Source organism: Anopheles coluzzii, chromosome 2, assembly GCF_943734685.1.
Source record: "Anopheles coluzzii chromosome 2, AcolN3, whole genome shotgun sequence".
In the NCBI taxonomy this organism is placed as follows: Eukaryota; Metazoa; Arthropoda; class Insecta; order Diptera; family Culicidae; genus Anopheles; species Anopheles coluzzii.
The window spans coordinates 31243422-31266944 of NC_064670.1; positions in this window are offsets into that span (position 1 = coordinate 31243422).

Sequence of the window (23523 nt, forward strand, 5' to 3'; positions counted from 1 at the left end):
TCGCAAAAGTCGCAAAAGTTTTTGCGACAATCGCAAAAGTCACAAAAGTCGAAGAAGTTTTTGCGACAATCGCAAAAGTCGCAAAAGTCGCAAAAGTTTTTGCGACAATCGCAAAAGTCGCAAAAGTTTTTGCGACAATCGCAAAAGTCGCAAAAGTTTTTGCGACAATCGCAAAAGTCGCAAAAGTCGCAGAAGTTTTTGCGACAATCGCAAAAGTCGCAAAAGTTTTTGCGACAATCGCAAAAGTCGCAAAAGTCGCAGAAGTTTTTGCGACAATCGCAAAAGTCGCAAAAGTTTTTTGCGACAATCGCAAAAGTCGCAAAAGTCGCAGAAGTTTTTGCGACAATCGCAAAAGTCGCAAAAGTCGCAAAAGTTTTTGCGACAATCGCAAAAGTCGCAAAAGTCGCAAAAGTTTTTGCGACAATCGCAAAAGTCGCAAAAGTCGCAAAAGTCGCAGAAGTTTTTGCGACAATCGCAAAAGTCGCAAAAGTCGCAAAAGTTTTTGCGACAATCGCAAAAGTCGCAGAAGTTTTTGCGACAATCGCAAAAGTCGCAAAAGTTTTTGCGACAATCGCAAAAGTCGCAAAAGTCGCAGAAGTTTTTGCGACAATCGCAAAAGTCGCAAAAGTTTTTGCGACAATCGCAAAAGTCGCAGAAGTTTTTGCGACAATCGCAAAAGTCGCAGAAGTTTTTGCGACAATCGCAAAAGTCGCAAAAGTCGCAAAAGTTTTTGCGACAATCGCAAAAGTCGCAAAAGTTTTTGCGACAATCGCAAAAGTCGCAAAAGTTATTGCGACAATCGCAAAAGTCGCAAAAGTTGCATAAGTTTTTGCGACAATCGCAAAAGCCGCAGAAGTTTTTGCGACAATCGCAAAAGTCGCAAAAGTCGCAAAAGTTTTTGCGACAATCGCAAAAGTTTTTGCGACAATCGCAAAAGTCGCAAAAGTCGCAAAAGTCGCAGAAGTTTTTGCGACAATCGCAAAAGTCGCAAAAGTCGCAAAAGTTTTTGCGACAATCGCAAAAGTCGCAGAAGTTTTTGCGACAATCGCAAAAGTCGCAAAAGTTTTTGCGACAATCGCAAAAGTCGCAAAAGTCGCAGAAGTTTTTGCGACAATCGCAAAAGTCGCAAAAGTTTTTGCGACAATCGCAAAAGTCGCAGAAGTTTTTGCGACAATCGCAAAAGTCGCAAAAGTTTTTGCGACAATCGCAAAAGTCGCAAAAGTTTTTGCGACAATCGCAAAAGTCGCAAAGTCGCAGAAGTTTTTGCGACAATCGCAAAAGTCGCAAAAGTTTTTGCGACAATCGCAAAAGTCGCAAAAGTTATTGCGACAATCGCAAAAGTCGCAAAAGTTGCATAAGTTTTTGCGACAATCGCAAAAGTCGCAAAAGTTTTTGCGACAATCGCAAAAGTCGCAAAAGTCGCAAAAGTCGCAGAAGTTTTTGCGACAATCGCAAAAGTCGCAAAAGTCGCAAAAGTTTTTGCGACAATCGCAAAAGTCGCAAAAGTCGCAAAAGTTTTTGCGACAATCGCTAAAGTCGCAAAAGTCGCAGAAGTTTTTGCGACAATCGCAAAAGTCGCAAAAGCCGCAGAAGTTTTTGCGACAATGGCAAAAGTCGCAAAAGTTTTTGCGACAATCGCAAAAGTCGCAGAAGTTTTTGCGACAATCGCAAAAGTCGCAAAAGTCGCAGAAGTTTTTGCGACAATCGCAAAAGTCGCAAAAGTCGCAAAAGTTTTTGCGACAATCGCAAAAGTCGCAAAAGTTTTTGCGACAATCGCAAAAGTCGCAAAAGTTTTTGCGACAATCGCAAAAGTCGCAAAAGTTTTTGCGACAATCGCAAAAGTCGCAAAAGTCGCAGAAGTTTTTACGACAATCGCAAAAGTCGCAAAAGTTTTTGCGACAATCGCAAAAGTCGCAAAAGTCGCAAAAGTTTTTGCGACAATCGCAAAAGTCGCAGAAGTTTTTGCGACAATCGCAAAAGTCGCAAAAGTTGCAAAAGTTTTTGCGAATATCGCAAAAGTCGCAAAAGTTTTTGCGACAATCGCAAAAGTCGCAAAAGTCGCAGAAGTTTTTGCGACAATCGCAAAAGTCGCAGAAGTTTTTGCGACAATCGCAAAAGTCGCAAAAGTCGCAGAAGTTTTTGCGACAATCGCAAAAGTCGCAAAAGTCGCAGAAGTTTTTGCGACAATCGCAAAAGTCGCAAAAGTCGCAGAAGTTTTTGCGACAATCGCAAAAGTCGCAAAAGTCGCAAAAGATTTTGCGACAATCGCAAAAGTCGCAAAAGTCGCAGAAGTTTTTGCGACAATCGCAAAAGTCGCAAAAGTTTTTGCGACAATCGCAAAAGTCGCAAAAGTCGCAGAAGTTTTTGCGACAATCGCAAAAGTCGCAAAAGTCGCAAAAGTTTTTGCGACAATCGCAAAAGTCGCAAAAGTTTTTGCGACAATCGCAAAAGTCGCAAAAGTCGCAGAAGTTTTTACGACAATCGCAAAAGTCGCAAAAGTTTTTGCGACAATCGCAAAAGTCGCAAAAGTCGCAAAAGTTTTAGCGACAATCGCAAAAGTCACAGAAGTTTTTGCGACAATCGCAAAAGTCGCAAAAGTCGCAAAAGTTTTTGCGACAATCGCAAAAGTCGCAAAAGTCGCAGAAGTTTTTGCGACAATCGCAAAAGTCGCAGAAGTTTTTGCGACAATCGCAAAAGTCGCAAAAGTCGCAGAAGTTTTTGCGACAATCGCAAAAGTCGCAAAAGTCGCAGAAGTTTTTGCGACAATCGCAAAAGTCGCAAAAGTCGCAGAAGTTTTTGCGACAATCGCAAAAGTCGCAAAAGTCGCAAAAGTTTTTGCGACAATCGCAAAAGTCGCAAAAGTCGCAAAAGTCGCAAAAGTTTTTGCGACAATCGCAAAAGTCGCAAAAGTTTTTGCGACAATCGCAAAAGTCGCAAAAGTCGCAGAAGTTTTTGCGACAATCGCAAAAGTCGCAAAAGTTTTTGCGACAATCGCAAAAGTCGCAAAAGTTTTTGCGACAATCGCAAAAGTCGCAAAAGTCGCAGAAGTTTTTGCGACAATCGCAAAAGTCACAGAAGTTTTTGCGACAATCGCAAAAGTCGCAAAAGTTGCATAAGTTTTTGCGACAATCGCAAAAGTCGCAAAAGTTTTTGCGACAATCGCAAAAGTCGCAGAAGTTTTTGCGACAATCGCAAAAGTCGCAAAAGCCGCAGAAGTTTTTGCGACAATCGCAAAAGTCGCAAAAGTTTTTGCGACAATCGCAAAAGTCGCAAAAGTCGCAGAAGTTTTTGCGACAATCGCAAAAGTCGCAAAAGTTTTTGCGACAATCGCAAAAGTCGCAAAAGTCGCAGAAGTTTTTGCGACAATCGCAAAAGTCGCAAAAGTCGCAAAAGTTTTTGCGACAATCGCAAAAGTCGCAAAAGTCGCAAAAGTTTTTGCGACAATCGCAAAAGTCGCAAAAGTCGCAAAAGTCGCAGAAGTTTTTGCGACGATCGCAAAAGTCGCAAAAGTCGCAAAAGTTTTTGCGAAAATCGCAAAAGTCGCAGAAGTTTTTGCGACAATCGCAAAAGTCGCAAAAGTTTTTGCGACAATCGCAAAAGTCGCAAAAGTCGCAGAAGTTTTTGCGACAATCGCAAAAGTCGCAAAAGTTTTTGCGACAATCGCAAAAGTCGCAGAAGTTTTTGCGACAATCGCAAAAGTCGCAGAAGTTTTTGCGACAATCGCAAAAGTCGCAAAAGTCGCAAAAGTTTTTGCGACAATCGCAAAAGTCGCAAAAGTTTTTGCGACAATCGCAAAAGTCGCAAAAGTTATTGCGACAATCGCAAAAGTCGCAAAAGTTGCATAAGTTTTTGCGACAATCGCAAAAGCCGCAGAAGTTTTTGCGACAATCGCAAAAGTCGCAAAAGTCGCAAAAGTTTTTGCGACAATCGCAAAAGTCGCAAAAGTCGCAAAAGTCGCAGAAGTTTTTGCGACAATCGCAAAAGTCGCAAAAGTCGCAAAAGTTTTTGCGACAATCGCAAAAGTCGCAGAAGTTTTTGCGACAATCGCAAAAGTCGCAAAAGTTTTTGCGACAATCGCAAAAGTCGCAAAAGTCGAAGAAGTTTTTGCGACAATCGCAAAAGTCGCAAAAGTCGCAAAAGTTTTTGCGACAATCGCAAAAGTCGCAAAAGTTTTTGCGACAATCGCAAAAGTCGCAAAAGTCGCAGAAGTTTTTGCGACAATCGCAAAAGTCGCAAAAGTTTTTGCGACAATCGCAAAAGTCGCAAAAGTCGCAGAAGTTTTTGCGACAATCGCAAAAGTCGCAAAAGTTTTTGCGACAATCGCAAAAGTCGCAAAAGTCGCAGAAGTTTTTGCGACAATCGCAAAAGTCGCAAAAGTCGCAAAAGTTTTTGCGACAATCGCAAAAGTCGCAAAAGTCGCAAAAGTTTTTGCGACAATCGCAAAAGTCGCAAAAGTCGCAAAAGTCGCAGAAGTTTTTGCGACAATCGCAAAAGTCGCAAAAGTCGCAAAAGTTTTTGCGACAATCGCAAAAGTCGCAGAAGTTTTTGCGACAATCGCAAAAGTCGCAAAAGTTTTTGCGACAATCGCAAAAGTCGCAAAAGTCGCAGAAGTTTTTGCGACAATCGCAAAAGTCGCAAAAGTTTTTGCGACAATCGCAAAAGTCGCAGAAGTTTTTGCGACAATCGCAAAAGTCGCAGAAGTTTTTGCGACAATCGCAAAAGTCGCAAAAGTCGCAAAAGTCGCAGAAGTTTTTGCGACAATCGCAAAAGTCGCAAAAGTCGCAAAAGTTTTTGCGACAATCGCAAAAGTCGCAAAAGTTTTTGCGACAATCGCAAAAGTCGCAAAAGTTATTGCGACAATCGCAAAAGTCGCAAAAGTTGCATAAGTTTTTGCGACAATCGCAAAAGCCGCAGAAGTTTTTGCGACAATCGCAAAAGTCGCAAAAGTTTTTGCGACAATCGCAAAAGTCGCAGAAGTTTTTGCGACAATCGCAAAAGTCGCAAAAGTCGCAGAAGTTTTTGCGACAATCGCAAAAGTCGCAAAAGTCGCAAAAGTTTTTGCGACAATCGCAAAAGTCGCAAAAGTTTTTGCGACAATCGCAAAAGTCGCAAAAGTTTTTGCGACAATCGCAAAAGTCGCAAAAGTTTTTGCGACAATCGCAAAAGTCGCAAAAGTTTTTGCGACAATCGCAAAAGTCGCAAAAGTCGCAGAAGTTTCTACGACAATCGCAAAAGTCGCAAAAGTTTTTGCGACAATCGCAAAAGTCGCAAAAGTCGCAAAAGTTTTTGCGACAATCGCAAAAGTCGCAGAAGTTTTTGCGATAATCGCAAAAGTCGCAAAAGTTGCAAAAGTTTTTGCGAATATCGCAAAAGTCGCAAAAGTTTTTGCGACAATCGCAAAAGTCGCAAAAGTCGCAGAAGTTTTTGCGACAATCGCAAAAGTCGCAGAAGTTTTTGCGACAATCGCAAAAGTCGCAAAAGTCGCAGAAGTTTTTGCGACAATCGCAAAAGTCGCAAAAGTCGCAGAAGTTTTTGCGACAATCGCAAAAGTCGCAAAAGTCGCAGAAGTTTTTGCGACAATCGCAAAAGTCGCAAAAGTCGCAAAAGTTTTTGCGACAATCGCAAAAGTCGCAAAAGTCTCAGAAGTTTTTGCGACAATCGCAAAAGTCGCAAAAGTTTTTGCGACAATCGCAAAAGTCGCAAAAGTTTTTGCGACAATCGCAAAAGTCGCAAAAGTCGCAGAAGTTTTTGCGACAATCGCAAAAGTCGCAAAAGTCGCAGAAGTTTTTGCGACAATCGCAAAAGTCGCAAAAGTTTTTGCGACAATCGCAAAAGTCGCAAAAGTTTTTGCGACAATCGCAAAAGTTGCAAAAATCGCAAAAGTTTTTGCGACAATCGCAAAAGTCGCAAAAGTCGCAGAAGTTTTTGCGACAATCGCAAAAGTCGCAAAAGTTTTTGCGACAATCGCAAAAGTCGCAAAAGTTTTTGCGACAATCGCAAAAGTCGCAGAAGTTTTTGCGACAATCGCAAAAGTCGCAAAAGATTTTGCGACAATCGCAAAAGTCGCAAAAGTCGCAGAAGTTTTTGCGACAATCGCAAAAGTCGCAAAAGTTTTTGCGACAATCGCAAAAGTCGCAGAAGTTTTTGCGACAATCGCAAAAGTCGCAGAAGTTTTTGCGACAATCGCAAAAGTCGCAAAAGTCGCAAAAGTCGCAGAAGTCGCAAAAGTCGCAGAAGTTTTTGCGACAATCGCAAAAGTCGCAGAAGTTTTTGCGACAATCGCAAAAGTCGCAAAAGTCGCAAAAGTTTTTGCGACAATCGCAAAAGTCGCAGAAGTTTTTGCGACAATCGCAAAAGTCGCAAAAGTTTTTGCGACAATCGCAAAAGTCGCAAAAGTCGCAGAAGTTTTTGCGACAATCGCAAAAGTCGCAAAAGTTTTTGCGACAATCGCAACAGTCGCAAAAGTTTTTGCGACAATCGCAAAAGTCGCAAAAGTTGCATAAGTTTTTGCGACAATCGCAACAGTCGCAAAAGTTTTTGCGACAATCGCAAAAGTCGCAGAAGTTTTTGCGACAATCGCAAAAGTCGCAAAAGTTTTTGCGACAATCGCAAAAGTCGCAAAAGATTTTGCGACAATCGCAAAAGTCGCAAAAGTCGCAGAAGTTTTTGCGACAATCGCAAAAGTCGCAAAAGTTTTTGCGACAATCGCAAAAGTCGCAAAAGTTTTTGCGACAATCGCAAAAGTCGCAAAAGTTTTAGCGACAATCGCAAAAGTCGCAGAAGTTTTTGCGACAATCGCAAAAGTCGCAAAAGTCGCAAAAGTTTTTGCGACAATCGCAAAAGTCGCAAAAGTTTTTGCGACAATCGCAAAAGTCGCAAAAGTTTTTGCGACAATCGCAAAAGTCGCAAAAGTCGCAGAAGTTTTTGCGACAATCGCAAAAGTCGCAAAAGTTTTTGCGACAATCGCAAAAGTCGCAAAAGTCGCAAAAAACGCAGAAGTTTTTGCGACAATCGCAAAAGTCGCAAAAGTCGCAAAAGTTTTTGCGACAATCGCAAAAGTCGCAGAAGTTTTTGCGACAATCGCAAAAGCCGCAAAAGTCGCAGAAGTTTTTGCGACAATCGCAAAAGTCGCAAAGTCGCAGAAGTTTTTGCGACAATCGCAAAAGTCGCAAAAGTTTTTGCGACAATCGCAAAAGTCGCAAAAGTTATTGCGACAATCGCAAAAGTCGCAAAAGTTGCATAAGTTTTTGCGACAATCGCAAAAGTCGCAAAAGTCGCAAAAGTTTTTGCGACAATCGCAAAAGTCGCAGAAGTTTTTGCGACAATCGCAAAAGTCGCAAAAGTCGCAAAAGTTTTTGCGACAATCGCAAAAGTCGCAAAAGTCGCAAAAGTTTTTGCGACAATCGCAAAAGTCGCAAAAGTCGCAGAAGTTTTTGCGACAATCGCAAAAGTCGCAAAAGCCGCAGAAGTTTTTGCGACAATCGCAAAAGTCGCAAAAGTTTTTACGACAATCGCAAAAGTCGCAGAAGTTTTTGCGACAATCGCAAAAGTCGCAAAAGTCGCAAAAGTTTTTGCGACAATCGCAAAAGTCGCAAAAGTCGCAAAAGTCGCAAAAGTTTTTGCGACAATCGCAAAAGTCGCAAAAGTTTTTGCGACAATCGCAAAAGTCGCAAAAGTTTTTGCGACAATCGCAAAAGTCGCAAAAGTCGCAGAAGTTTTTGCGACAATCGCAAAAGTCACAGAAGTTTTTGCGACAATCGCAAAAGTCGCAAAAGTTTTTGCGACAATCGCAAAAGTCGCAAAAGTTTTTGCGACAATCGCAAAAGTCGCAAAAGTCGCAGAAGTTTTTGCGACAATCGCAAAAGTCGCAGAAGTTTTTGCGACAATCGCAAAAGTCGCAAAAGTCGCAGAAGTTTTTGCGACAATCGCAAAAGTCGCAAAAGTCGCAGAAGTTTTTGCGACAATCGCAAAAGTCGCAAAAGTCGCAAAAGTTTTTGCGACAATCGCAAAAGTCGCAAAAGTCGCAAAAGTTTTTGCGACAATCGCAAAAGTCGCAAAAGTTGCATAAGTTTTTGCGACAATCGCAAAAGTTGCAAAAGTTTTTGCGACAATCGCAAAAGTCGCAAAAGTTTTTGCGACAATCGCAAAAGTCGCAAAAGTCGCAGAAGTTTTTGCGACAATCGCAAAAGTCAAAGAAGTTTTTGCGACAATCGCAAAAGTCGCAAAAGTTTTTGCGACAATCGCAAAAGTCGCAAAAGTTTTTGCGACAATCGCAAAAGTCGCAAAAGTCGCAGAAGTTTTTGCGACAATCGCAAAAGTCGCAAAAGTCGCAGAAGTTTTTGCGACAATCGCAAAAGTCGCAAAAGTTTTTGCGACAATCGCAAAAGTCGCAAAAGTCGCAGAAGTTTTTGCGACAATCGCAAAAGTCGCAAAAGTTTTTGCGACAATCGCAAAAGTCGCAAAAGTTTTTGCGACAATCGCAAAAGTCGCAAAAGTCGCAGAAGTTTTTGCGACAATCGCAAAAGTCGCAAAAGTTTTTGCGACAATCGCAAAAGTCGCAAAAGTTTTTGCGACAATCGCAAAAGTCGCAAAAGTTTTTGCGACAATCGCAAAAGTCGCAGAAGTTTTTGCGACAATCGCAAAAGTCGCAAAAGTTTTTGCGACAATCGCAAAAGTCGCAAAAGTTTTTGCGACAATCGCAAAAGTCGCAAAAGATTTTGCGACAATCGCAAAAGTCGCAGAAGTTTTTGCGACAATCGCAAAAGTCGCAAAAGATTTTGCGACAATCGCAAAAGTCGCAAAAGTCGCAGAAGTTTTTGCGACAATCGCAAAAGTCGCAAAAGTTTTTGCGACAATCGCAAAAGTCGCAGAAGTTTTTGCGACAATCGCAAAAGTCGCAAAAGTTTTTGCGACAATCGCAAAAGTCGCAAAAGTTTTTGCGACAATCGCAAAAGTCGCAGAAGTTTTTGCGACAATCGCAAAAGTCGCAAAAGTTTTTGCGACAATCGCAAAAGTCGCAAAAGTTTTTGCGACAATCGCAAAAGTCGCAAAAGATTTTGCGACAATCGCAAAAGTCGCAAAAATCGCAGAAGTTTTTGCGACAATCGCAAAAGTCGCAGAAGTTTTTGCGACAATCGCAAAAGTCGCAAAAGTCGCAAAAGTCGCAGAAGTTTTTGCGACAATCGCAAAAGTCGCAAAAGTCGCAAAAGTTTTTGCGACAATCGCAAAAGTCGCAGAAGTTTTTGCGACAATCGCAAAAGTCGCAAAAGTTTTTGCGACAATCGCAAAAGTCGCAAAAGTCGCAGAAGTTTTTGCGACAATCGCAAAAGTCGCAGAAGTTTTTGCGACAATCGCAAAAGCCGCAAAAGTCGCAGAAGTTTTTGCGACAATCGCAAAAGTCGCAAAAGTTTTTGCGACAATCGCAAAAGTCGCAAAAGTCGCAGAAGTTTTTGCGACAATCGCAAAAGTCGCAAAAGATTTTGCGACAATCGCAAAAGTCGCAAAAGTTATTGCGACAATCGCAAAAGTCGCAAAAGTTGCATAAGTTTTTGCGACAATCGCAAAAGTCGCAAAAGTTTTTGCGACAATCGCAAATTCGCAAAAGTCGCAAAAGTCGCAAAAGTTTTTGCGACAATCGCAAAAGTCGCAAAAGTCGCAAAAGTTTTTGCGACAATCGCAAAAGTCGCAAAAGTCGCAGAAGTTTTTGCGACAATCGCAAAAGTCGCAAAAGTCGCAGAAGTTTTTGCGACAATCGCAAAAGTCGCAAAAGTTTTTGCGACAATCGCAAAAGTCGCAAAAGTTTTTGCGACAATCGCAAAAGTCGCAAAGTCGCAGAAGTTTTTGCGACAATCGCAAAAGTCGCAAAAGATTTTGCGACAATCGCAAAAGTCGCAGAAGTTTTTGCGACAATCGCAAAAGTCGCAAAAGTCGCAGAAGTTTTTGCGACAATCGCAAAAGTCGCAAAAGTCGCAAAAGTTTTTGCGACAATCGCAAAAGTCGCAAAAGTTTTTGCGACAATCGCAAAAGTCGCAAAAGTCGCAGAAGTTTTTGCGACAATCGCAAAAGTCGCAAAAGTCGCAAAAGTTTTTGCGACAATCGCAAAAGTCGCAGAAGTTTTTGCGACAATCGCAATAGTCGCAAAAGTCGCAGAAGTTTTTGCGACAATCGCAAAAGTCGCAAAAGTTTTTTCGACAATCGCAAAAGTCGCAAAAGTTTTTGCGACAATCGCAAAAGTCGCAAAAGTCGCAGAAGTTTTTGCGACAATCGCAAAAGTCGCAGAAGTTTTTGCGACAATCGCAATAGTCGCAAAAGTCGCAGAAGTTTTTGCGACAATCGCAAAAGTCGCAAAAGTTTTTTCGACAATCGCAAAAGTCGCAAAAGTTTTTGCGACAATCGCAAAAGGCGCAAAAGTCGCAGAAGTTTTTGCGACAATCGCAAAAGTCGCAAATGTCGCAAAAGTTTTTGCGACAATCGCAAAAGTCGCAGAAGTTTTTGCGACAATCGCAAAAGTCGCAAAAGTCGCAGAAGTTTTTGCGACAATCGCAAAAGTCGCAGAAGTTTTTGCGACAATCGCAAAAGTCGCAAAAGTCGCAGAAGTTTTTGCGACAATCGCAAAAGTCGCAAAAGTCGCAGAAGTTTTTGCGACAATCGCAAAAGGCGCAAAAGTCGCAGAAGTTTTTGCGACAATCGCAAAAGTCGCAAAAGTCGCAAAAGATTTTGCGACAATCGCAAAAGTCGCAAAAGTTTTTGCGACAATCGCAAAAGTCGCAAAAGTTTTTGCGACAATCGCAAAAGTCGCAAAAGTCGCAGAAGTTTTTGCGACAATCGCAAAAGTCGCAAAAGTTTTTGCGACAATCGCAAAAGTCGCAAAAGTTTTTGCGACAATCGCAAAAGTCGCAAAAGTCGCAGAAGTTTTTGCGACAATCGCAAAAGTCACAGAAGTTTTTGCGACAATCGCAAAAGTCGCAAAAGTTTTTGCGACAATCGCAAGTCGCAAAAGTTTTTGCGACAATCGCAAAAGTCGCAAAAGTCGCAGAAGTTTTTGCGACAATCGCAAAAGTCGCAAAAGTTTTTGCGACAATCGCAAAAGTCGCAAAAGTCGCAGAAGTTTTTGCGACAATCGCAAAAGTCGCAAAAGTTTTTGCGACAATCGCAACAGTCGCAAAAGTTTTTGCGACAATCGCAAAAGTCGCAAAAGTTGCATAAGTTTTTGCGACAATCGCAAAAGTCGCAAAAGTTTTTGCGACAATCGCAAAAGTCGCAAAAGTTTTTGCGACAATCGCAAAAGTCGCAAAAGTCGCAGAAGTTTTTGCGACAATCGCAAAAGTCGCAAAAGTTTTTGCGACAATCGCAAAAGTCGCAAAAGTCGCAAAAAACGCAGAAGTTTTTGCGACAATCGCAAAAGTCGCAAAAGTCGCAAAAGTTTTTGCGACAATCGCAAAAGTCGCAGAAGTTTTTGCGACAATCGCAAAAGCCGCAAAAGTCGCAGAAGTTTTTGCGACAATCGCAAGAGTCGCAAAAGTTTTTGCGACAATCGCAAAAGTCGCAAAAGTTTTTGTGACAATCGCAAAAGTCGCAGAAGTTTTTGCGACAATCGCAAAAGTCGCAGAAGTTTTTGCGACAATCGCAAAAGTCGCAAAAGTCGCAAAAGTTTTTGCGACAATCGCAAAAGTCGCAAAAGTCGCAGAAGTTTTTGCGACAATCGCAAAAGTCGCAAAAGTTTTTGCGACAATCGCAAAAGTCGCAAAAGTTTTTGCGACAATCGCAAAAGTCGCAAAGTCGCAGAAGTTTTTGCGACAATCGCAAAAGTCGCAAAAGTTTTTGCGACAATCGCAAAAGTTGCAGAAGTTTTTGCGACAATCGCAAAAGTCGCAAAAGTCGCAGAAGTTTTTGCGACAATCGCAAAAGTCGCAAAAGTCGCAAAAGTTTTTGCGACAATCGCAAAAGTCGCAAAAGTTTTTGCGACAATCGCAAAAGTCGCAAAAGTCGCAGAAGTTTTTGCGACAATCGCAAAAGTCGCAAAAGTTTTTGCGACAATCGCAAAAGTCGCAAAAGTCGCAAAAGTTTTTGCGACAATCGCAAAAGTCGCAAAAGTCGCAGAAGGTTTTGCGACAATCGCAAAAGTCGCAAAAGTTTTTGCGACAATCGCAAAAGTCGCAAAAGTTTTTGCAACAATCGCAAAAGTCGCAAAAGTTTTTGCGACAATCGCAAAAGTCGTAAAAGTAGCAAAAGTTTTTGCGACAATCGCAAAAGTCGCAAAAGTTTTTGCGACAATCGCAAAAGTCGCAAAAGTCGCAGAAGTTTTTGCGACAATCGCAAAAGTCGCAAAAGTTTTTGCGACAATCGCAAAAGTCGCAAAAGTTTTTGCGACAATCGCAAAAGTCGCAGAAGTTTTTGCGACAATCGCAAAAGTCGCAAAAGTTTTTGCGACAATCGCAAAAGTCGCAGAAGTTTTTGCGACAATCGCAAAAGTCGCAAAAGTTTTTGCGACAATCGCAAAAGTCGCAGAAGTTTTTGCGACAATCGCAAAAGTCGCAAAAGTCGCAGAAGTTTTTGCGACAATCGCAAAAGTCGCAAAAGTTTTTGCGACAATCGCAAAAGTCGCAAAAGTTTTTGCGACAATCGCAAAAGTCGCAGAAGTTTTTGCGACAATCGCAAAAGTCGCAAAAGTCGCAAAAGTTTTTGCGACAATCGCAAAAGTCGCAGAAGTTTTTGCGACAATCGCAAAAGTCGCAAAAGTCGCAGAAGTTTTTGCGACAATCGTAAAAGTCGCAAAAATCGCAGAAGTTTTTGCGACAATCGCAAAAGTCGCAGAAGTTTTTGCGACAATCGCAAAAGTCGCAAAAGTCGCAGAAGTTTTTGCGACAATCGCAAAAGTCTTAAAAGTTTTTGCGACAATCGCAAAAGTCGCAAAAGTCGCAGAAGTTTTTGCGACAATCGCAAAAGTCGCAAAAGTTTTTGTGACAATCGCAACAGACGCAAAAGTTTTTGCGACAATCGCAAAAGTCGCAAAAGTTGCATAAGTTTTTGCGACAATCGCAAAAGTCGCAAAAGTTTTTGCGACAATCGCAAAAGTCGCAAAAGTTTTTGCGACAATCGCAAAAGTCGCAGAAGTTTTTGCGACGATCGCAAAAGTCGCAAAAGTTTTTGCGACAATCGCAAAAGTCGCAAAAGTTTTTGCGACAATCGCAAAAGTCGCAAAAGTCGCAGAAGTTTTTGCGACAATCGCAAAAGTCGCAAAAGTTTTTGCGACAATCGCAAAAGTCGCAAAAGTTTTTGCGACAATCGCAAAAGTCGCAGAAGTTTTTGCGACAATCGCAAAAGTCGCAAAAGTTTTTGTGACAATCGCAACAGTCGCAAAAGTTTTTGCGACAATCGCAAAAGTCGCAAAAGTTGCATAAGTTTTTGCGACAATCGCAAAAGTCGCAAAAGTTTTTGCGACAATCGCAAAAGTCGCAAAAGTCGCAAAAGTCGCAAAAGTTTTTGCGACAATTGCAAAAGTCGCAAAAGTTTTTGCGAAATCGCAAAAGTCGCAAAAGTTTTTGCGACAATCGCAAAAGTCGCAAAAGTCGCAGAAGTCGCAAAAGTCGCAAAAGTTTTTGCGACAATCGCAAAAGTCGCAAAAGTCGCAGAAGTTTTTGCGACAATCGCAAAAGTCGCAAAAGTCGCAGAAGTTTTTGCGACAATCGCAAAAGTCGCAGAAGTTTTTGCGACAATCGCAAAAGTCGCAGAAGTTTTTGCGACAGTCGCAAAAGTCGCAAAAGTTTTTGCGACAATCGCAAAAGTCGCAAAAGTTTTTGCGACAATCGCAAAAGTCGCAAAAGTTTTTGCGACAATCGCAAAAGTCGCAGAAGTTTTTGCGACAATCGCAAAAGTCGCAAAAGTCGCAAAAGTTTTTGCGACAATCGCAAAAGTCGCAAAAGTTTTTGCGACAATCGCAAAAGTCGCAGAAGTTTTTGCGACAATCGCAAAAGTCGCAAAAGTCGCAAAAGTTTTTGCGACAATCGCAAAAGTCGCAAAAGTTTTTGCGACAATCGCAAAAGTCGCAGAAGTTTTTGCGACAATCGCAAAAGTCGCAAAAGTTGTTGCGACAATCGCAAAAGTCGCAAAAGTTTTTGCGACAATCGCAAAAGTCGCAAAAGTCGCAGAAGTCGCAAAAGTCGCAGAAGTTTTTGCGATAATCGCAAAAGTCGCAAAAGTTTTTGCGACAATCGCAAAAGTCGCAGAAGTTTTTGCGACAATCGCAAAAGTCGCAGAAGTTTTTGCGACAATCGCAAAAGTCGCAAAAGTCGCAGAAGTTTTTGCGACAATCGCAAAAGTCGCAAAAGTTTTTGCGACAATCGCAAAAGTCGCAGAAGTTTTTGCGACAATCGCAAAAGTCGCAAAAGTTTTTGCGACAATCGCAAAAGTCGCAAAAGTCGCAAAAGTTTTTGTGACAATCGCAAAAGTCGCAGAAGTTTTTGCGACAATCGCAAAAGTCGCAAAAGTTTTTGCGACAATCGCAAAAGTCGCAAAAGTTTTTGCGACAATCGCAAAAGTCGCAAAAGTCGCAGAAGTTTTTGCGACAATCGCAAAAGTCGCAAAAGTTTTTGCGACAATCGCAAAAGTCGCAGAAGTTTTTGCGACAATCGCAAAAGTCGCAAAAGTTTTTGCGACAATCGCAAAAGTCGCAAAAGTCGCAAAAGTTTTTGCGACAATCGCAAAAGTCGCAAAAGTTTTTGCGACAATCGCAAAAGTCGCAAAAGTCGCAGAAGTCGCAAAAGTCGCAGAAGTTTTTGCGACAATCGCAAAAGTCGCAAAAGTTTTTGCGACAATCGCAAAAGTCGCAAAAGTCGCAAAAGTCGCAAAAGTTTTTGCGACAATCGCAAAAGTCGCAAAAGTCGCAGAAGTTTTTGCGATAATCGCAAAAGTCGCAGAAGTTTTTGCGACAATCGCAAAAGTCGCAAAAGTCGCAGAAGTTTTTGCGACAATCACAAAAGTCGCAAAAGTCGCAGAAGTTTTTGCGACAATCGCAAAAGTCGCAGAAGTTTTTTCGACAATCGCAAAAGTCGCAGAAGTTTTTGCGACAATCGCAAAAGTCGCAAAAGTTTTTGCGACAATCGCAAAAGTCGCAAAAGTCGCAAAAGTTTTGGCGACAATCGCAAAAGTCGCAAAAGTCGCAAAAGTTATTGCGACAATCGCAAAAGTCGCAGAAGTTTTTGCGACAATCGCAAAAGTCGCAAAAGTTTTTGCGACAATCGCAAAAGTCGCAAAAGTCGCAGAAGTTTTTGCGACAATCGCAAAAGTCGCAAAAGTTTTTGCGACAATCGCAAAAGTCGCAGAAGTTTTTGCGACAATCGCAAAAGTCGCAAAAGTTTTTGCGACAATCGCAAAAGTCGCAAAAGTTTTTGCGACAATCGCAAAAGTCGCAGAAGTTTTTGCGACAATCGCAAAAGTCGCAAAAGTTTTTGCGACAATCGCAAAAGTCGCAAAAGTTTTTGCGACAATCGCAAAAGTCGCAAAAGTCGCAAAAGTTTTTGCGACAATCGCAAAAGTCGCAAAAGTCGCAGAAGTTTTTGTGACAATCGCAACAGTCGCAAAAGTTTTTGCGACAATCGCAAAAGTCGCAAAAGTTGCATAAGTTTTTGCGACAATCGCAAAAGTCGCAAAAGTTTTTGCGACAATCGCAAAAGTCGCAAAAGTTTTTGCGACAATCGCAAAATTCGCAGAAGTTTTTGCGACAATCGCAAAAGTCGCAAAAGTTTTTGCGACAATCGCAACAGTCGCAAAAGTTTTTACGACAATCGCAAAAGTCGCAAAAGTTTTTGCGACAATCGCAAAAGTCGCAAAAGTCGCAGAAGTCGCAAAAGTCGCAGAAGTTTTTGCGACAATCGCAAAAGTCGCAAAAGTTTTTGCGACAATCGCAAAAGTCGCAAAACTCGCAGAAGTTTTTGCGACAATCGCAAAAGTCGCAAAAGTCGCAGAAGTTTTTGCGACAATCGCAAAAGTCGCAAAAGTTTTTGCGACAATCGCAAAAGTCGCAGAAGTTTTTGCAACAATCGCAAAAGTTTTTGCGACAATCGCAAAAGTCGCAAAAGTTTTTGCGACAATCGCAAAAGTCGCAAAAGTCGCAAAAGTTATTGCGACAATCGCAAAAGTCGCAGAAGTTTTTGCGACAATCGCAAAAGTCGCAAAAGTTTTTGCGACAATCGCAAAAGTCGCAAAAGTTTTTGCGACAATCGCAAAAGTCGCAAAAGTCGCAAAAGTTTTTGCGACAATCGCAAAAGTCGCAAAAGTTTTTGCGACAATCGCAAAAGTCGCAGAAGTTTTTGCGACAATCGCAAAAGTCGCAAAAGTCGCAGAAGTTTTTGCGACAATCGCAAAAGTCGCAAAAGTTATTGCGACAATCGCAAAAGTCGCAGAAGTTTTTGCGACAATCGCAAAAGTCGCAAAAGTTTTTGCGACAATCGCAAAAGTCGCAAAAGTTTTTGCGACAATCGCAAAAGTCGCAAAAGTCGCAGAAGTTTTTGCGACAATCGCAAAAGTCGCAGAAGTTTTTGCGACAATCGCAAAAGTCGCAAAAGTTTTTGCGACAATCGCAAAAGTCGCAAAAGTTTTTGCGACAATCGCAAAAGTCGCAAAAGTTTTTGCGACAATCGCAAAAGTCGCAAAAGTCGCAGAAGTCGCAAAAGTCGCAAAAGTTTTTGCGACAATCGCAAAAGTCGCAAAAGTCGCAGAAGTTTTTGCGACAATCGCAAAAGTCGCAAAAGTCGCAAAAGTTTTTGCGACAATCGCAAAAGTCGCAAAAGTCGCAGAAGTTTTTGCGACAATCGCAAAAGTCGCAAAAGATTTTGCGACAATCGCAAAAGTCGCAAAAGTTTTTGCGACAATCGCAAAAGTCGCAGAAGTTTTTGCGACAATCGCAAAAGTCGCAAAAGTTTTTGCGACAATCGCAAAAGTTTTTGCGACAATCGCAAAAGTCGCAAAAGTTTTTGCGACAATCGCAAAAGTCGCAAAAGTCGCAAAAGTTATTGCGACAATCGCAAAAGTCGCAGAAGTTTTTGCGACAATCGCAAAAGTCGCAAAAGTTTTTGCGACAATCGCAAAAGTCGCAAAAGTTTTTGCGACAATCGCAAAAGTCGCAAAAGTCGCAAAAGTTTTTGCGACAATCGCAAAAGTCGCAAAAGTTTTTGCGACAATCGCAAAAGTCGCAGAAGTTTTTGCGACAATCGCAAAAGTCGCAAAAGTCGCAGAAGTTTTTGCGACATTCGCAAAAGTCGCAAAAGATTTTGCGACAATCGCAAAAGTCGCAGAAGTTTTTGCGACAATTGCAAAAGTCGCAAAAGTTTTTGCGACAATCGCAAAAGTCGCAAAAGTCGCAGAAGTCGCAAAAGTCGCAGAAGTTTTTGCGACAATCGCAAAAGTCGCAAAAGTTTTTGCGACAATCGCAAAAGTCGCAGAAGTTTTTGCGACAATCGCAAAAGTCGCAAAAGTTTTTGGGACAATCGCAAAAGTCGCAAAAGTCGCAGAAGTTTTTGCGACAATCGCAAAAGTCGCAAAAGTCGCAGAAGTTTTTGCGAAAATCGCAAAAGTCGCAAAAGTTTTTGCGACAATCGCAAAAGTCGCAAAAGTCGCAAAAGTTATTGCGACAATCGCAAAAGTCGCAGAAGTTTTTGCGACAATCGCAAAAGTAGCAAAAGTCGCAGAAGTTTTTGCGACAATCGCAAAAGTCGCAAAAGTTTTTGCGACAATCGCAAAAGTCGCAGAAGTTTTTGCGACAATCGCAAAAGTCGCAAAAGTTTTTGCGACAATCGCAAAAGTCGCAAAAGTTTTTGCGACAATCGCAAAAGTCGCAGAAGTTTTTGCGACAATCGCAAAAGTCGCAAAAGTTTTTGCGACAATCGCAAAAGTCGCAAAAGTTTTTGCGACAATCGCAAAAGTCGCAAAAGTTTTTGCGACAATCGCAAAAGTCGCAAAAGTTTTTGCGACAATCGCCAAAGTCGCAAAAGTCGCAGAAGTTTTTGCGACAATCGCAATAGTCGCAAAAGTCGCAGAAGTTTTTGCGACAATCGCAAAAGTCGCAAAAGTTTTTTCGACAATCGCAAAAGTCGCAAAAGTTTTTGCGACAATCGCAAAAGTCGCAAAAGTCGCAGAAGTTTTTGCGACAATCGCAAAAGTCGCAAAAGTCGCAGAAGTTTTTGCGACAATCGCAAAAGTCGCAAAAGTCGCAAAAGTTTTTGCGACAATCGCAAAAGTCGCAAAAGTCGCAGAAGTTTTTGCGACAATCGCAAAAGTCGCAGAAGTTTTTGCGACAGTCGCAAAAGTCGCAAAAGTTTTTGCGACAATCGCAAAAGTCGCAAAAGTCGCAGAAGTTTTTGCGACAATCACAAAAGTCGCAAAAGTCGCAAAAGTTTTTGCGACAATCGCAAAAGTCGCAAAAGTTTTTGCGACAATCGCAAAAGTCGCAAAAGTCGCAAAAGTTTTTGCGACAATCACAAAAGTCGCAAAAGTCGCAAAAGTTTTTGCCACAATCGCAACAGTCGCAAAAGTTTTTGCGACAATCGCAAAAGTCGCAAAAGTTTTTGCGACAATCGCAAAAGTCGCAAAAGTCGCAAAAGTTTTTGCGACAATCGCAAAAGTCGCAGAAGTTTTTGCGACAATCGCAAAAGTCGCAGAAGTTTTTGCGACAATCGCAAAAGTCGCAGAAGTTTTTGCGACAATCGCAAAAGTCGCAAAAGTCGCAGAAGTTTTTGCGACAATCGCAAAAGTCGCAAAAGTCGCAGAAGTTTTTGGGATGATCGCAAAAGTCGCAAAAGTTTTTGCGACAATCGCAAAAGTCGCAAAAGTCGCAGAAGTTTTTGCGACAATCGCAAAAGTCGCAGAAGTTTTTGCGACAATCGCAAAAGTCGCAAAAGTTTTTGCGACAATCGCAAAAGTCGCAAAAGTCGCAAAAGTTTTTGCGACAATCGCAAAAGTCGCAAAAGTTTTGGCGATAATCGCAAAAGTCGCAAAAGTCGCAGAAGTTTTTGCGACAATTGCAAAAGTCGCAAAAGTCGCAGAAGTTTTTGCGACAATCGCAAAAGTCGCAAAAGTTTTTGCGACAATCGAAAAAGTCGCAGAAGTTTTTACGACAATTGCAAAAGTTGCAAAAGTTTTTGCGACAATCGCAAAAGTCGCAGAAGTTTTTGCGACAATCGCAAAAGTCGCAAAAGTCGCAAAAGTCGCAGAAGTTTTTGCGACAATCGCAAAAGTCGCAAAAGTTTTTGCGACAATCGCAAAAGTCGCAAAAGTTTTTGCGACAATCGCAAAAGTCGCAGAAGTTTTTGCGACAATCGCAAAAGTCGCAAAAGTTTTTGCGACAATCGCAAAAGTCGCAAAAGTCGCAAAAGTTTTTGCGACAATCACAAAAGTCGCAAAAGTCGCAAAAGTTTTTGCGACAATCGCAAAAGTCGCAAAAGTTTTTGCGACAATCGCAAAAGTCGCAAAAGTCGCAGAAGTTTTTGCGACAATCGCAAAAGTCGCAAAAGTTTTTGCGACAATCGCAAAAGTCGCAAAAGTCGCAAAAGTTTTTGCGACAATCGCAAAAGTCGCAAAAGTTTTTGCGACATTCGCAAAAGTCGCAAAAGTCGCAGAAGTTTTTGCGACAATCGCAAAAGTCGCAAAAGTTTTTGCGACAATCGCAAAAGTCGCAAAAGTTTTTGCGACAATCGCAAAAGTCGCAAAAGTCGCAGAAGTTTTTGCGACAATCGCAAAAGTCGCAAAAGTCGCAGAAGTTTTTGCGACAATCGCAAAAGTCGCAAAAGTTTTTGCAACAATCGCAAAAGTCGCAAAAGTCGCAAAAGTTTTTGCGACAATCGCAAAAGTCGCAAAAGTTTTTGCGACAATCGCAAAAGTCGCAAAAGTCGCAGAAGTTTTTGCGACAATCGCAAAAGTCGCTAAAGTTTTTGCCACAATCGCAAAAGTCGCAAAAGTTTTTGCGACAATCGCAAAAGTCGCAAAAGTTTTTGCGACAATCGCAAAAGTCGCAAAAGTCGCAGAAGTTTTTGCGACAATCGCAAAAGTCGCAGAAGTTTTTGCGACAATCGCAAAAGTCGCAAAAGTTATTGCGATAATCGCAAAAGTCGCAAAAGTTTTTGCGACAATCGCAAAAGTCGCAAAAGTTTTTGCGACAATCGCAAAAGTCGCAGAAGTTTTTGCGACAATCGCAAAAGTCCCAGAAGTTTTTGCGACAATCGCAAAAGTCGCAAAAGTTTTTGCGACAATCGCAAAAGTCGCAAAAGTTTTTGCGACAATCGCAAAAGTCGCAAAAGTTTTTGCGACAATCGCAAAAGTCGCAAAAGTCGCAGAAGTTTTTGCGATAATCGCAAAAGTCGCAAAAGTTTTTGCGACAATCGCAAAAGTCGCAAAAGTCGCAGAAGTTTTTGCGACAATCGCAAAAGTCGCAAAAGTTTTTGCGACAATCGCAAAAGTCGCAAAAGTTTTGGCGATAATCGCAAAAGTCGCAAAAGTCGCAGAAGTTTTTGCGACAATTGCAAAAGTCGCAAAAGTCGCAGAAGTTTTTGCGACAATCGCAAAAGTCGCAGAAGTTTTTGCGACAATCGAAAAAGTCGCAAAAGTTTTTACGACAATCGCAAAAGTCGCAAAAGTCGCAGAAGTTTTTGCGACAATCGCAAAAGTCGCAAAAGTCGCAAAAGTTTTTGCGACAATCGCAAAAGTCGCAGAAGTTTTTGCGACAATCGCAAAAGTCGCAAAAGTCGCAAAAGTCGCAAAAGTTTTTGCGACAGTCGTAAAAGTCGCAAAAGTTTTTGCGACAATCGCAAAAGTCGCAGAAGTTTTTGCGACAATCGCAAAAGTCGCAGAAGTTTTTGCGACAATCGCAAAAGTCGCAAAAGTTTTTGCGACAATCGCAAAAGTCGCAAAAGTTTTTGCGACAATCGCAAAAGTCGCAAAAGTCGCAAAAGTTTTTGCGACAATCGCAAAAGTCGCAAAAGTCGCAAAAGTTTTTGCGACATTCGCAAAAGTCGCAAACGTCGCAGAAGTTTTTGCGACAATCGCAAAAGTCGCAGAAGTTTTTGCGACAATCGCAAAAGTCGCAAAAGTCGCAAAAGTTTTTGCGACAATCGCAAAAGTCGCAAAAGTTTTTGCGACAATCGCAAAAGTCGCAGAAGTTTTTGCGACAATCGCAAAAGTCGCAAAAGTTTTTGCGACAATCGCAAAAGTCGCAAAAGTTTTTACGACAATCGCAAAAGTCGCAAAAGTCGCAAAAGTTTTTGCGACAATCGCAAAAGTCGCAAAAGTTTTTGCGACAATCGCAAAAGTCGCAAAAGTCGCAAAAGTTTTTGCGACAATCGCAAAAGTCGCAAAAGTTTTTGCGACAATCGCAATTGTTATTCGAATATTTGTCGCGATAAACGTTGGTAGCGTCATTCTTTGTCGCAAAATTTTTGGATCCATCCGTCCATTAATTTCCCGGGCTAACGCATGTTACGTATTCACCGAAGCTTAAGTTTCAGTTGTTCATTTCAGTCTTGACACTACACATTAAAAAATAGTTTGCCGACCTTTGACTACAAAACATTAGGTATTCAAATTGCTATGGAAGAATGAAAAAAATATATAGGAACTGATGATCGAATCTTCATTTCATTGTGATAGTGTGGGATAATGGGTAATTGAAAATAAATAGCATGCGTTGCAGGACGCCTAAGAAGCGCACAAGCAACGCCATTCTTGGCCGATTCGATTAAATTTAGCGCTCGAGACTAACGTATCCAAGCGTCGATTGGTGGAGGAGCGAGAGTGTGAGATACACGGTGGTAAGGAAAATTTATTTACATTTAATTTTCTGTTGACACTGGGCTAAGCCCGACGCCTGGCTGTGCGATTGCGGTGTCCTGCCCAATGCGGAACAAATTTGCTAATGACTTGTCATTAAAATAAACGTTACACGTTTCAGTCCCTCAGCACATACTACCACTCACCGTTGGCCGTTACCCACGTACGAATGCCCCGTGTATGATGCGTTCGATTACAAGCACGGACGGCGTTACGTTAATGCTTCGATGTGAAGAATACCACCGTGTGGAACTGAAATTCCTCTGCGTTAGCTAGCGCCAACTAAACAACTGGTCGAAAGCAAAAGAGCTTCAAGCTAGTCGCTTAAGATGATTATTAGCATTTAAATTGGTAAACTAGGATAGTTTCCCAATCCGACCCATCGGCGTGATGCATGCGTCTCACGCTTCAGCGATTCATCTCATCAGTAAAGATGTTTATACAACCCGTATGTGTCGTTAAGATGTTACCGGATTGTGTTAGTGGTGAAATGGAACAAAAACATCTAAAGGAAACATCCCACCCGATACAGCTTGCCACGTCTGCAGACTCGAAAGGTACAGAAATTTCCCTTCCAGAAATTTCCAGTGCCTTCCCGCTTGATTTGCACTGGCGTAACAAAGAAAGCGAGCAGGCCTGCTCTGAATATGACGATATTTATACTGCGAACACTTATTTGATATTTTTGAAATATTACCTTCCAGATAATCGTTTGCTCGGAACCATTGAAATCGTGCCGCACTTAGCATAAGCGCAATCTAGCAATCTCCCCTTTCTCCACTGGTGGAATCGGTAGGTAAATCCCTTTTGATGCGCGGTGATGAAAGGCGGCTCAGTGTTGGGCGCACAGAATCAACATTAACGCTCCACGGTGGTGGTGGCGTTCTTTTGTTAACAACCGTGGCCAGCCATTGGTAATTGTGCTGTTGAGTAAACAATAAATGATATAAAAAAATGAGTGAAATGGAGGAAATTGGTTCACCGCGGAGAAAGACGCATGGGTGGGAAAGGATGTGCATTATTATCGTAAAATTTAATAGATTTGTCCTGCCAAAAATCCATAATTGAATTCCCCGGGCTTACTGGGCAAGGATAGAGAGTCAGGAGATGAGGCTTGCGGACTTTCGTTATTTTTATTTTGCCATTTTGCTTTTCATAATATTCAATATTTTCGGGGTGGTGCACTGTGCACCGGAAATGTTTGTTATTTATTCATCTAGCCTTACGTACGTGCTTTGAAGGATTTGGGATTTGAATTTGAAATGGTAAAGTTGGGTTGAGTCATCTGTCAGGCTAGTTATGGATTTTATAGTATGGTATAGGCTTTTTTCCAAATTACCTCCGGCCACTGAAAACATCAATGTGTCAATCTTGAATTCGGTGGTTATTGGGGGTTTTTGTTAGAACGAATCAATTGAGCCTTCAGTTAAAATTGTAAACGTGTTAAACAAGAGTTCAAAATGCACACTAAAAGGAGACTCAAAGATTCTGGAAATGTTTCATCTTGGCACAAGTAGTTGCCTAAAGATTCAATCAATCAATCAATCCACTTAATGACAGTACACTTTTCCGTTGTACGATTTTCACTTCCTGGAACGGTGCTCATGTGTGACAATCAACCCAACCCAACGCTCGCACATATCTATCCAGTCATTCATTACCGAGCCTTCCCGTCTCGCGTTTGCTGGGTACAAAAAATCTAGACAAGAA